Source organism: Chrysochloris asiatica, unplaced genomic scaffold, assembly GCF_000296735.1.
Source record: "Chrysochloris asiatica unplaced genomic scaffold, ChrAsi1.0 scaffold00068, whole genome shotgun sequence".
NCBI lineage: Eukaryota > Metazoa > Chordata > Mammalia > Afrosoricida > Chrysochloridae > Chrysochloris > Chrysochloris asiatica.
The window spans coordinates 5722255-5735321 of NW_006408586.1; the positions used below are offsets into that span (position 1 = coordinate 5722255).

At 36.1% G+C, this 13067-nt stretch overlaps 1 pseudogene; it reads right to left on the reverse strand.

The window, feature by feature from the left end:
- Nucleotides 1–6262: 6262 nt before the first annotated feature.
- On the reverse strand, nt 6263–6807 carry LOC102812013 (annotated as a pseudogene).
- Nucleotides 6808–13067: the final 6260 nt, after the last annotated feature.

The window sequence follows — 13067 nt, forward strand, 5'->3', positions numbered from 1 at the left end:
ATAAGGAAGATCGTAGAAGAATTGATGCCTTTGAGTTGTGGTGTTGGAGGAGAATACTGTAAGTGCCATGGACTGCCAAAGGAACCAATAGATATGTTTTGGAAGAAGTGCAACCAGAGTGCTCCTTGGAGGCCAAGATGGCTAGGCTTCATCTCTCATACTTTGGACACATTGTCCGGAGAGAACAGTCGCTGGAGAAGGATGTCATGCTGGGTCAGGTGGAGCGTTAGAGAAAAAGATGAAGACCCCCAACGAGATGGATCAGCCAGGTGACATCATTGATGGCGTCAAGTGTGGTGGTGGTACTGAGGTTGGCCCAGGATCAGACATTGTTTCGTTCTGCTGTGCACGGGGTCGCTTTGAGTCAGTTCTGACTCGATGGCACCTGACAACAACAACAACATTCAAACTATATGCTGAGCAAATCATCTGAGAAGCTGGGTTATATGATGAAAAACATGGCTTCAGGATTGGAGGAATACTCATCAACAACTTGCGATATGCAGATAATACAACCTTGCTTGCTGAAAGTGAAGAGGACTTAAAACATTTACTGATGAAGATCAAAGAGCACAGCCTTTGGTATGGATTACATCTCAGTGTAAAGAAACCAAAAATCCTCACCACTGGACCAATAATCAACACTCTTATCAACACTCACAGAAGCAGCATTCAAGATTCAAACGACATATTGCATTAGGCAAATCTGCTGTGCAAGAACTTTTTAAAGTTTTGAAGAACAAAGTTGTCAGCTTGAGGACTAAGGTGCACCTGACCCAAGCCATGATATTTTCAATAACCTCATATGCATGTGAAAGCTGAACAGTGAATAATGAAGACCCAAGAAGAATTGATGCTTTTGAGTTTTGATATTGGAGGAGAATATTGAAAGTGCCATGGGCTGCCAAAAAACCAATAGTTCTGTTTTAGAACAAGTGCACCCAGAGTGCTCCTTGGAATCCAAGATGGCCAAACTTTGTCCCTTGTAGTTTGGACATATTGTCATAGGGACCAGTCACAGGAGAAGGATATCATGTTTGGTAAGGTGGAGGGTCAGAGAAAAAGAGGAAGACCCCAAAGAGATGGAATGGCCAAGTGGCAGCATCGATGGATTCAAGCTTGACAACAATATTGAGGTTGGGCCAGGATCGGGCAGTGTTTCATTCTTCTGTGCATAAGGTCACTATGGGTTGGTACCAACTTGATGGCACCTAACAACAAATCTTTATAACCTATGATAAACTTGTTGTTGTTAAGTGTTGTCATGCTTGTTCCTACTCAACCTTGATTTTCAAACCATATTGGGGTCCAGTGATTATCCTATAGTGCCATACCAGTAAATGTTTATTGAACATTACAAATCTGAGTAAAAAAAAGTCTTCATTCAGTAAATGACATAAATTTCTACATCAGTGGGCAAAACTTGAAGCAGGATGGCTAGATTAGTTCCCCTGAATATATTTTGTTTTGCTTGCAAATTTTTGGTCTTTAGTTGGATTATTTGTTGAGATTTAAGATTAGAATATTGCCCCTGAAAGTTCAGATTTCCAACTTAAAAAAATAAAAAAATAGTTGATAGAAACATCAGGCTCATAAAGTTATAGTGGGGCTGAAGAATGGTTGTTTTTTTTGTGGGTCCTCATACTTCATGCCCCTGCAGACATGGGTGTTTGTGAATCTTACTCTAGTCATTTAATATTGTATCTAAGTCATCTCAGAAACAAGGACTGAATAAATGTTTGTTGAATTAGTATAAGAATGAATGAATATGGAAAACAAATTTAATTTTTAATTCTTAACTTCTGATTGTGAGATTATATTGGCAAAATTTTGGTCAAGGAACTCTAATTGCAAAGACACCTAGTAATTACATGAACTAGATCTTTGTTGTTTTTTATTATAAAGTTTTTATGAAGATGAGTATAAATTTTTACTAAAATTATGTTGTACTGCAGGTAACAATTTTCCCACTCTCCATCAAATGGAAGAAAGCATGGTGGCTCCACACAATAAGCATTATACTGTTCTAGCCTGCCAGCTGCTCCACTGGAGAAAAGATGAGGCATTCTGCTCCCACGTATCGTAAAACCTAAGAAATGTACACAGGGTCACTATGAGTTGGAGCCAACTTGAAGGCACTTAACAACAGCAATCAGAAGGAAATTAGGTTAGAAACTTGCCTAGCCATATAAAAATCGTCCTGAAATCTTCAAATTGCTGCCTGTATCATTTTTATTCCTTTATATTTTCCTAATTAGAAAATGAAATCCATACACTTGTATCTTCTAGATCTGTCTTGTCTTTGGTATACAGCATTGTTGTTGTGTTAAATGCTATCTAGTCTATTCCGATTTATAGCTACCCTGTAAATGATTTTCAAGAAGTAGCCAGTGAGTTTTAACAGCTGATCCTGCAGTTCAAACTTACCTTGCAGTCAAGTGCATTATTCTGAAGAACTACAGGAGTCATTCAACATTTATTCTAGTATAATTTGTTGTTATTGTTGTCAACTGCCATTGAGTTGGTTTGACTCATAGCAATCCTGTATAAGGTTTCCAAGGAACAGCTTGTGAGCTTGAACCACAAACCTTGAGATTCAAACCCACTTTGCAGTCTGGCACATTAACCTGCAGTGCCACACCAGGACTCCCCAGTATAATTTAGCATCTGTTAAACTACTTTCTGGAGCTCTGGTGTGGTACTATGGGTTAATACGATAGACCATAAGGTTGATTTGAACTGCAAGATTGGTGGTTCAAGATCACCAGCCACTCCTGGGAAACTCTTTACAGGGTAGCTATACGTCAGAACCAACTTTCAAGTGCTTAACAACAACAACAAACTACTTTCATTTCAAATTATTTTTTTTCAGGATTATAAATTTATTTTTAAAAGCAAACAGTATACATACTTGATATTTTAAATTTTGAATTCTTTAATGTGACGCCTTCTATATCAGAGGCATATATTTTCTTTGGTTCTCTAAACTTTGTTAGAAGACATTTTTTTAGCTTTCTTTCTAGAGGTTGACCTGAGACCTAAAGTTTATATAAGAAGTTACATTTATTCCTCATTAAAATTTTACTGTACTTTCACAGGGTCTTGAGAGAATGTGGCCAGTTTAACAACATGAATAACCCCCTAATTGTGTATTTTCCTTTTAAATCAAAGGTCAACCATGAAATGATTATTTAACGCAACTGGTTTAAAGCAACTGTAAAATTGACCCAAAGCAGATTACTTGCCAGTTTGTAGTTTTTAGAATTCAAGTGCTATAAAGGTATGGAAAGGAGGGAGAATCCTAGAAAACATTTTTTATCCCTTATAGGTCCTTTTGAGGAATGGAGGTGGTATTTTCTTCTTCTTAGGTGATAAAGGTAAATTTGGGACAAGTCTGTTGAAGTCTTATAGCACAGTGTTAGATTTAATTGTTAGTATAAAAAACATCACTTGAGGGAAACTTTTCACCTGTTTAATAATGAGAATTACACTAATGGAGAAATCTTGGACAAATATGTATGTAAAATACCTTAAACAACAGATATTAGAGATTTTTGTATGTAAGATTTACACCAGGGCTGTCCAAAATAAATAAAATGTGAGCTAGTAGGCACTATAAAGTAGTCCTGGTGTGGCGCTGTGAGTTAAAGTGCTGGATTGCAAAGTCTGTTTGAACTACAAGGTTGGCGGTTCAAGTTCACCAGCTGCTTGGAAACCCTATATAGGGTCACTGTGGGTCAGAACTGACTCGATGGCACTTCACAACAACAACAAGCACTTTAAAGAAGGTTATTTTTATTAATATATTTCATTTAGCCAGATATATATGCAGATAAAAGTTAACAAGGCAGGCCTGAGACTGCTATCTTTAGAAGGTCCTGCTTACAAATTTGGTCTTTGGCTGGTATGTGGAACCTTGTTTTTTTTCCATTCCTTAACAACATAGTGGTTACGAATCTGGCGCGAACCACAAGGTCAGCAATTCGAAACCACCAGCTGCTCTGCGGGAGAAAGATGAGGCTTTCTGCTTCCGTAAAGATTTACAGCCTTGGGAACCCTGTGCAGGGTCACTATGAGTCGGAACCAACTCAACCGCACATAACCACCACCACCTACTGATAAGAGCAGGTCACCATGCCTAGTTTAGACAACGATATCATTTATGATGAACTTTCACTTTTCTTGTACGTTTTTCTGTTAAATTCTTAGATGGATATAATTCCTCAGTCGCAGCAGTGTCAGCAAAGGGGTAGAAAGAGTGGAGTTTCTGGATAGTGAACATACGGTATGATTCAATGGAAATGGCCCACAGAAGTCGACACTTGAGCATCGGGAAGCGAGGGGGCTCAGGGCGGGACTGGCAAGTCCTAGGAGGAGGGCTCAGTAACTGGACAAGTTCAGCTTTCATGTCTTTCTATAAAGCGCCGATTTGGAATTATTGGAAATGATGAAACAGTCTTTATGTAAATGATTTGTTTCAATTTTGAAAAATTCCGAAAGATCAGGTTAACAAGAAACATTAAGTATGATTACTCACAGAAAATACCACTGCTGAGCTTTTGAGACTGCCATCTGCTGGGGGAACTTACTATGTTCAATACAACCTAAAACTTTCTCTATCAAAACTGTAGTTTTTCTTGGCTCATTCGTCTTTACTTTTCTTTCTCAACTAGTCACAAGCTTATTGATTCTCTCTCTTCTTTATCCTCATTGTCATTGCTTTGGTTCATACCTTCATGGTTTCCTGCCTTGTCTATGCAAGAAGTCTCCTAACAGGCCTCCCTGCCTCATTGCATCATTTTATAGTATAAAACTCTTTAAAACTCTCCAATGTCTATAAATCAAATTCTAAAAGTAACCTTTATTTTAAAGTCTTTCATCTAATGCTGCTAATCTACCTTTCTTGACAGTTCTTTTCACCACTACTTGTGGCCCAAATTTGTTCTAGCTCTATGCCTTTATTCATTTCATTATCTGTTTGGAATAATAACCCCAATTAACAATCCCATCTTGTAAAATCTATCCTCAGGATCAACTGAAGGACCACTTGCTCCAGAATTGGTGCTCTCCACCAGAAATAACATGGATATTTAACAGGAGAACACTTTGTTTTATGTCTCAAATGGTCTTTATGGTAGTCAATCCTATAATGGTGTTTTGTCACCTAACTTTAGTGGCCTTTAGTCTTTTAAGGAAAGGACTGTTTTATCCATTTTTGTACCTTCATTGTTTAGACATAGTACCTTGTATGATAAATGTCAAATAAATGCATGGAAGGTGGGTAAGAAGGCTGGTTGCCTGAAGCAGCATTAAAGTAATAATAAGAATTTAGCTTTACTAGAGTATACATGTGGTCATACAGTCATAATTTTAACATATAATATGATCTAATAACATAATATCTTGTTGAAGTTATCAGTGAAAGAAAAAACTATTAATCCCCAAATTTCTCATTTAAAATATCTGACAATATCTCATTGTTGTCATCTTCATATTTATAAACTTTGAATTTGTATAAATCATAAAGCTTGCCATTATGCCTTCTTCATTATTAGTCAGGACATGTAAACTGTATTCGTTTCCCTCATGACAAAAAAGAAGACATACTATTTACTTTTGAAATATATGTGATGTGAATATTTACACACTCAACTATATGCAGCCAATAATTTTCCTCATATAGGGTACAAATCTGAGAAAAGGGCCAATTAGAGGCCAAACAACCCTACTCAAATGGACATTTAAGTTACAGGCTATTCAAAATCAAGTAAAAAACACAATGATGATTTTTGAAAGCAGTCTCTTGTCACAGCTAAGGTAATACAATCTGTATTTTCAATGAGCACAATTCACAAAACAAATACTTGTTTATCCCAAGAAACAGCTGGTAGATTTGAACTACTGAACTGTAGTTAATAGCCCAACTTGTAACCACTACACTACCAGGGCTCCATAAGAACACACAGACAAAAAAAAATCCCAACCCCTGCAGTCAAGCCAATTGTGACTCACATCAAACCTGCAGGACAAGGACAACTGCCCTATAGGGTTCCCAAAGCTACAAATCTTTATGGAAGCAGACTGCCATATCAGTTTTCTGTGGAGTGACTGATGGGTTCTAGCTGTCAACATTTCCGTTTGCAACCAAGCATTTTAACCACTGCGCTCCTTATGACGATTATCATCTTCTGCAAAAATAAATGTTCTATACATGTATTCTGAACGGATGACTACTATGTAAAATGTCTCAATGCTATGGAATTTATTTATGTTCCACAAAGGAAGTAAAAAGCATTCTAAGCCTGCTAACCTGACTACCTTCATCTGCCCAGATCCGTATTATTCCAACTCCAGTTTTAAGCATCACGTCGTTGGCCATGGTGCTGCAAAATTTAGCTTTCAGATTTTCAATGGAACTGCTTCCATCATAGACTGCAATGAAGTTTTGTTTGCATTCATTTGAGTGCTCCATTTGATAATCTAGGAACCTCAAATAAATCTTAGCTTTTGGAGTACCTCTAATTGTCCATATGCAATCAACTGCTTGGCTAGGTTTTGTTTTTTCTTCTTGTTTTGTTTTTTCTTCTGACTAGAACGCACAATTCCATCAGCTCCTGAGAGCTCAAACTGGCAATCTGGGATGGGATTTAAAATACCTCCTAGGTAATTAAAGTTGGGATCTGGAATAAATGAATATTTTGCTCGAAATCCCATTCCTTCTAGTTCTTCATCATAACTAAACTTAATCCACATGAATCTCCCTGTTGATCTAATTAATGGAGGGCTTTTCACACCACAGTTAACCATCTATAAGTGGACAAACACTTAACTATATATATATATATAGTTGTTGTTGTCAAGTGCCGTCGAGTTGACTCCGACCCAAAATGACCCTGTATGGGGTTTCCAAGGAGCAGCTGGTGAGCTTGAACCACTGACCTTGCAGTTCAACAGCAATCTTTCAATAATTGTAAATCCTAATAATGTTTATATATGTGTGTGTGTGTGTGTGTGCGTGTGCGTGTGTATGTGTATGTATGTGATGGCTATTGTTTCAAGAATAAAACATTATTAAGATTTACAATTATTGAAAGATTGTTGTTGTTGTTGTTGTTAGGTGCCATCGGATTGGTACCGACTCATAATGACCTTATGCAAAGCAGAACAAAACATTGCCCGATCCTAGGCCAAACCCACTACTGTTGCCATGCTTGAGTCCATTGATGCTGCCACTTGGACAAGCCATTTCATTGGGGGGTCTTCCTCTTTTTCTCTGACCCTTCACCTTACTAAATATGATGTCCTTCTCTATTGACTGGTCCCTCCAGACAATGTGTCCAAAGTATGAAAGACAAAGTTTGGCTATCCTGACCTCCAAGGAGCACTTTGGCTGCACTTCTTTGAAGACAGATCTCTGTTCTTTTGGCATCCCATGGCATTTTCAATATTCTCCCCCAACACCATAACTCAAAAGCATCAATTCTTCTATGTTCTTCCTTATTTACTGTTCAGCTTTCACATGTATATGAGGTTATTGAAAATACCATGGCTTGGGTCAGGAGCACCTTAGTCCTCAAGCTGACATCTTTGCTCTTCAACACTTGAAAAAAAGGTCTGGTTCAGCATATTTGCCTAATGCAATACATCATTAGATTTCTTGACTGCTGCTTCTGTGAGTGTTGATAGTTGATCCAAGAAGAGTGAAATCCTTGCAACTTCAATCTTATCTCCGTTGATAAGAATGTTGTTTAATGGTCCAGTGGTGAGGATTTTGTTTTCTTTACAGTGAGATTCAATCCAAACCAAAGGCTGTGCTCTTTGATCTTCATTAGTAAATGTTTTATGTCCTCTTCACTTTCAGCAAGCAAGGTTGTATCATATGTATATGTATATAGCAGGCTGTTAGTAAGTCTTACTCCAATCCTGATGCAATCTTTTTCTTCATAGAACCAGCTTCTCAGATGATTTGCTCAGCATACAGGTTGAATAACTATGGTGAAACAATACAATCCTGTAGTACACCTTTCTTAATTTTAACAGAACAATGTTCCCATGTTCTGTTCAAACAACTGCATCTTGGTCCAGGTACAGATTCCTCAGAAGCACAATTAAGTGTTCCGGAATACTCATACTTTGCAATGTTGTCTACAGCTTGTCATGATCCACACAATCGAAAGGCTTTGTGTAGTCAATAAAGCACAAGTAAACATCTTTCTGATATTCTCTGCTTTCAGCCAAGATCCACTGGACATCAGCAATGGTATCCCTCATTCCACGGTCTCCTCTGAATTCAGCTTGAACCTCTGGAAGTTCTCTGTCAATGCATGCTTGCAGCTGTTTCTGTATTACCTTTAGTAAAACTTTACTTGCATGGGATATCAAAGAGATTATCCGATGATTTCCACATTCCATTGGATCTCCTCTCTTTGGAATGGGCACAAATATGGATCTCTTCCAATTAGTTGGCCAGATAGTTGTCTTCCAAATTTCTTAGCGGAGATCAGTGAGTGCCTTCTGTGCCACCTCACTTTCTTGAAAGATTTCAATTTTTATTCCATCAATTTCTGGTGCCTTGTTCTTTGCCAAATCCTTCAATGCACTTTGGACTTCCTCCTTCAGTATCATTGACTCTTGATCATATGCTACCTCTTGAAACAGTTGAACATTAACCAATTCCTTTTGGTACAGTGACTCTGTATTCCTTCCATCTTCTCTTGATGCTTTCTGAATCATTCAATAATTTGCCCAGAGAATCGTTCAATAGGAAAGTCGAGGGTTGAGTTTTTTCTTCAGTTCCTTCAGCTTGAGAAATGCTGAGTGTGTTCTTCCTTTTTGGTCCTGAACCATCATCACAATCATTGTTACACTTGAGTGCATTGCTGCTACCACTGCACCATTCCATCTCATTGGGGATCTTCCTTATTTCCATCAACAATCCATTTTACCAACCATGATGTCCTTCTTGAACATCTGGAAACTTCTGACAGTTTATCTGAAATATGAAAGACAAAAACTTGCCATCCTGGCTTCCAAGGATCATTCTGGATGTACTTCTTCCAATACAGATTTGTTTGTTGTTTAGGCAGTCAATGGTACTTTTAATATTCTTCTCCAACACCATAACCCAAATGCATCAATTCTTCTAAGGATTTCCTCATTCACTGTCCAATTTTCACATGCATATGAGGCTTTGGAACATATATAGCTTGAGTCAGGTGCACCTTAACTTCAAACTGATATCTTTGCTCTTGAACACTTTAAAGTGTTCAGCAGATTTGCTGAATACAATTGGTCATTTGAGTCCTTAACTACTGCTTCTATGAGCATTGGTAGTGGATCCAACAAAAATGAAGTATTGACAACTTCAATCTTTTCTTGGTTTATCATGTTGTTACTTATTGGTCTAGTAATGAGTATTTTTATTTTCTTTATATTGAAGTGCAACACTTACTTAAGGCTGTGCTCTTTGATCTCATCAGTAAGTATTTTAAGTCCTTTTTGCTTTCAGCAAGCAGGATTGTATCATCTGCATATCGCAGGTTGTTAATGAGTCTTCCTCCAATCCTTATGCAACCATTCTTCTTTATGCAATCCAGCTTCTTGGATTATTTGCTTGGCATAGAGATTGAATTAGAATGTTGAAAGTATAGAACCCTGGAACACCTCTTTCCAGATTTTAAACCATTCTGTTTCAATGAATTTAAACCTTGTTCAGTTTGAATGACTGCCTTTTTATCTGCATTTAGGATTCTTCTGGGCACAGGTAAGCATTCTGTAATTCCTTTTCTTCTCATGTTATCTATAACTTGTCATGACCCACACTGTCTAAAGCCTTTGCATAGTTAATAAAGCACAGACATACATCTTTCTGGTATTTTCTGCTTTTAGCCAAGATCCATCTGATGTCAGCAATGTCATCCCTTGTTCCATGTCCTTGTCTGAATCCTGCTTGACCCTCTGGCAATTCCCTGTCATAGTACTGCTGCTGTTGGTTTTAAAATGATCTTTAGCAAAATTTTATTTGTATGTGATATTAATAATATTGTCTGATTATTTCCACATTCTGTTGACTCACCTCACTTTGGAATGGGCATAAATATGTATCTTTTATAACCAGTTTTCCAGGTAGCTGTCTTTCAAATATCTTAGCATAGATAAGTGTGTGTTTCAGGTGCTGCATTCTGCATATAGGCCCCTATTACAGCCACTCAAGAAGAAAGCATAGTGTAACTTTGCATTCGTAGAACAAGTCTCATGAAGTCAAATCTGGCTATATATTCTCATACGTCATTCATAATAAAGAATGATATACCAATGGTGAAAAGAAAATAACTGATAACAGCCAATAACAGACAACCAGTGAAAAACTGACAAGTAATATAGCAGTATTAGCCACCTGATGAATACTGATGATTTTTACTGGTATCTTTTAAATCACTAATGAAAATATGTTGAATAACCAATTGTGATATATTTTACTTTGTTTTTCCCCAAAGTTTGAAGTCAACTGTTTGCTTCTTTCTGACACAGATTCATTCCCTATACTTTCCACTGAAATTAGTGGAATCATTTAAAACTACTAATGCTCCTAGCTATTTAGTATTCTGATGGCTGTGGCTCTAATACCACTTCTATGAAAGCTATTCTGTTTATTCTCATGGTTTTCATATTGGAGTTTTCATTTATTCCCCCAAAATTAAAAGGAAACAAAGTTCGAGTCTTGCTTATAAACATTCGAAATTAGTGAATTTGAAGTCTTCAGATCAAAGAAGCATTTTAATACATTTTAATGGATTTCTATGCTAACTTAAAAGCAGAGCAATAGAAATGAAAACAGTAATTATGCACACATTGTAAAATCACTTGTATAATGCTATGATGTTACCTCAGTTTGTAAACATGTTTTAAATAAGACAGCAAAGAGTTGTTTTACTCCTATAAAAAAAAAAAGAATTGCTTAATAGCCAGACATAGCCCATGATCAAAAACATTACGAAAAATATTCCTAAATTTGTATTAAAAATGTAGAGAGGTAGTACATTTTAGTGAATTAAATATGCACAGATATGTGCATTTTCTTCTTTCTTTTAATTTTGATAAAATAAAAATGTCTTTGAAACAATGTTATATGGAATAATCTGAATAGTCAGCCTAGAAGAAATATATATATCAACAAAATCAGAGTTCTTGTTACAAGAATATTATTAGAATACATACTAATATTTATCTGTACATATTGTGTATTCTTGGGCCCAACTCTTTAGACAATCTTCTTAATTATTTTAGTGTTAAAACATATTTAATGATATTTGTTGTTTAAAGGATTATAGTGTAACAAATTAAACTACTATTATTTCTATGAATAATTCCATTATCTGATGTGGGTATTTTTAGTCCAGAACAGTCATAAATTATTTAAGAAGATAATGGTATAAGCACAGTGCAAAATGAAAAGTTAACAAAAGATCAGCTTTTCAAATGGAAAAATGAGAACATGTCTGTGTAAGGAAGTAAAGACTTAGGTAGATATTTTACTTGATTTAAGTGAAGACTTTCCTATGTGACCTGAACCTATTTGATAAGTTTTCATGTTTGAAACCTCTTTCTTTTTGTTTTAATGTTTTTTGTTGTTCTTGTTGTTACCTACTGTATCCTTATTGTATTTTCCGGAAACTACATACATCTAATTTTTTTCATGTAGTTTTCTCAAAGCAATGATTTTATTTTCTACACTATTTACAGGTTAAATTTATAGTAATGTAGATAATGGAATTAAAAATCAAATTCTTTACCTCTTATTTTCTCTTTTCTTCCTGTGGTTGAAAAGACCAAAGAATATAAATATTAAATTACTTGCCCAAGATTGCATAGCTCAGATACACTGGGTCCTAAATCCATGCTGTTTACTACTCTTTTACAAAAAATGAAAAGAAAATTTTCATATAAGACACAATATGTGAGGTTTGTTGAAAGAATATTAAGTAGTTTTCAGGTTGATAAATGCTATAAATTTCAAGCTATAGGTTAAGTGTTTGCATGGGGAAAACATAGTAGATTCCCAGAACTCCAAATTGCATATGATTTCTGAGACAACGAATAAGAAAATATATGTGCTATGAGATGATGTTCAAAATTGGGATTACTAGAATAATGATCTTTGTGGGCAATTATAAGGAATTTAGAATTTTGTGTTTAGGTAAAAGGCAACAAATTGAAGGATATTTGGGTGTAAACAAAACAGGAGACCAACATAGCAGTTTGATAACATTATTAGAGACTAGAGCAGACATGAATAAGCTTTTTCATGAAGACTTAGCTAGTAAATAATTTAAGGTTCTGTGGGCCAAGAGGAAAAAATAAAGATAAAATATAGCTACTTATGGAATTCTGGTATGGTGCTGCAGGATAAGCACTGGAGAGAGAGCTAACCATAAGTTTGATGGTTCAAACCCACCAGTCTCTCCTTGGATACTCTATGTAGAGTCACTATGAGTTGGAACTGACTCAAAGGCACGTAACAACAATAGCTACTTGCCAGCCACTACACATATGATCACTGAGAAATGTAAAAACAAAACGAAATGAAAGCATAGTCTGAAACCATGAACCACAATCCTGAAGATGATTTGGGGAAATTATACATCAGTAACTTTAGGGATTGTTGTATACAATCTTCTTCCCTATCATTTTAGCTTATGTGAAAATGAACCATTGGTAGCATGACCCATAGAAAAGTTACACTCTTGTTTATTCTCCATTTATAAATGGCATACCTTTTTCTTATTATAAATACTGTTTTGGTGCTTATCTTTTCCCTTTAAGTTTTAGATAAAAATATATGACTTGTTAATTTGTTCTGTAAGTCATAGTAGGTTGATTGATAACTTAGTGGAGGAGAAATAAAGGCTTAAAACAAACAATAGTAAATGGTGGGTACACCGAATTTAGAAAAGAGACCTTGACTGCTGCTTATGTGAGTGTTGATAGTTGATCCAAGAAGAATGAAGTCCTTGACAACTTCAATCTTTTCTCCATTGATAAGAATGTTGTTTATTGGTCCAGTGGTG